General features: G+C 41.2%; 1 non-coding gene across 1 annotated transcript; it reads left to right on the top strand.

The window, feature by feature from the left end:
• Positions 1 to 561: 561 nt before the first annotated feature.
• On the top strand, positions 562 to 668 carry LOC138431432 (U6 spliceosomal RNA). Its single transcript, XR_011253696.1, has one exon. It is a non-coding gene; the product is annotated as a U6 spliceosomal RNA (small nuclear RNA).
• The last annotated feature ends 838 nt before the right edge of the window (positions 669 to 1506 follow it).

The raw sequence follows: 1506 nt of genomic DNA, 5'->3' as shown, positions 1-1506 counted from the left end.
CAGAAGTCTTGAAAAGAGCATAGTGACTGCGCTGCCAGCATTTGGGTAAGGAAATACTGCACCATTTGCAATGCTCAGAAAAGATTTTGTGCATAAAAAAGGCCTAGATTTGGCCTTGAGGAACACTAAATGTGTATAGATGGAGCTGAATAGGAAGGTTATTGCAGTGGAGCATAGAATGGTGTGAGTAAACATAAATGACACAGGAAAGCTGAAGGTGAGACAGAGATAATGAGTAGACAGTGACATCAGGAAAGCAGTCATCCAGAGGAATAGTGGGAGTCAAGCAAGATGAAGAAAGGTATCAGTGGGTTACAGAGAGCCTTGAACACTAGGCCAAAACATTTGAACTTAAGTCAAAGAATCGCCTGCCAATACAAGAGACTTAGGAGATGCAGATTCAATCCCTGGCTCAGAAGATCCCCTAGAGGAGGAAATGACAACCCATTTCAGTATTCTTGCCTGGAAAATGCCATAGACAGAGAAGCCTGGTGTGCTACAGTCCATAAGGTCGCAAAGAGTTGACATGACTGAGTGACTGAGCATGCAAGTAGGAGGTAGGTGCTCACTTGGGCAGCAGGTTTACTGAAATTGGAACAATACGGAGAAGATTAGCATGGCTCCTGCACAAGGATGACATGGAAATTCATGAAGAATTCCATCTTCTTAAGAGCCCAATTTAAAAAAAAAAAGGAATGGGGAAAACTGAAGGTAAAAAAACATATTTAAAAACTGAAGGTAAAAAGGTATATTTAAGTATCTGTATAACATGGACTACCCTGATGGCTCACATGGTAAAGAATCTGCTTGCAATGTGGGAGACCTGGATTTGATCCCTGGGTTGGGAAGATCCCCTGGAGGAGGGCATGGAAACCTACCCCAGTATTCTTGCCTGGAGAATCCCCATGGATAGAGGAGCCCAGTGAGCTACAGTCCATGGGGTCACAAAGAGTCAGACACGACTGAGCAATTAAGCACATAATGTGAACTTAGTGTTAGAAGAGGTGTTTTTTTTTTTTTTTTTTTAAGTAGGAGGTAGGAAGAAGTCAATGGATTTAAAAATATATTAATTTTTATTTTGATGTGATAAGAATATATAACATGCGATCCACTCTCAATTAAGGCTTCCCCAGGTGGCTCAGCAGCAAAGAATCCACTTGCAATGCAGGAGATGTGAGTTCAATCCCTGGGTTGAGCAGATGCCCTAGAGAAGGAAATAGCAATCCACTCTAGTATTTTTGTATGGAAATCCCTTGGACAGAGGAGCCTGGGGGGTTACAGTCTATGGGGTAGCAAAAGAATTGGACACGACTAAACAACAACTCTCAATAAATGTTTAAGTGTACAATGCAATGCTGTTAAATATAGGCTTGATGTTATACAGTAGGTCTCTGTAACTTATTCATCTTGTATATCTAAAGCTTTATACCTGTTAATTAACAGCTTCCCGTTTCTCCCTCTCCTCATCCCTTTTCATTCTACTCTCAGCTTCTGTTTGATTACTTG

The sequence above is a fragment of the Ovis canadensis genome, chromosome 1, assembly GCF_042477335.2.
Source record: "Ovis canadensis isolate MfBH-ARS-UI-01 breed Bighorn chromosome 1, ARS-UI_OviCan_v2, whole genome shotgun sequence".
Lineage (NCBI taxonomy): Eukaryota > Metazoa > Chordata > Mammalia > Artiodactyla > Bovidae > Ovis > Ovis canadensis.
The sequence above is the reverse complement of the archived record's forward strand: the minus strand, read 5'-3'. Positions and strand labels throughout refer to the sequence as shown.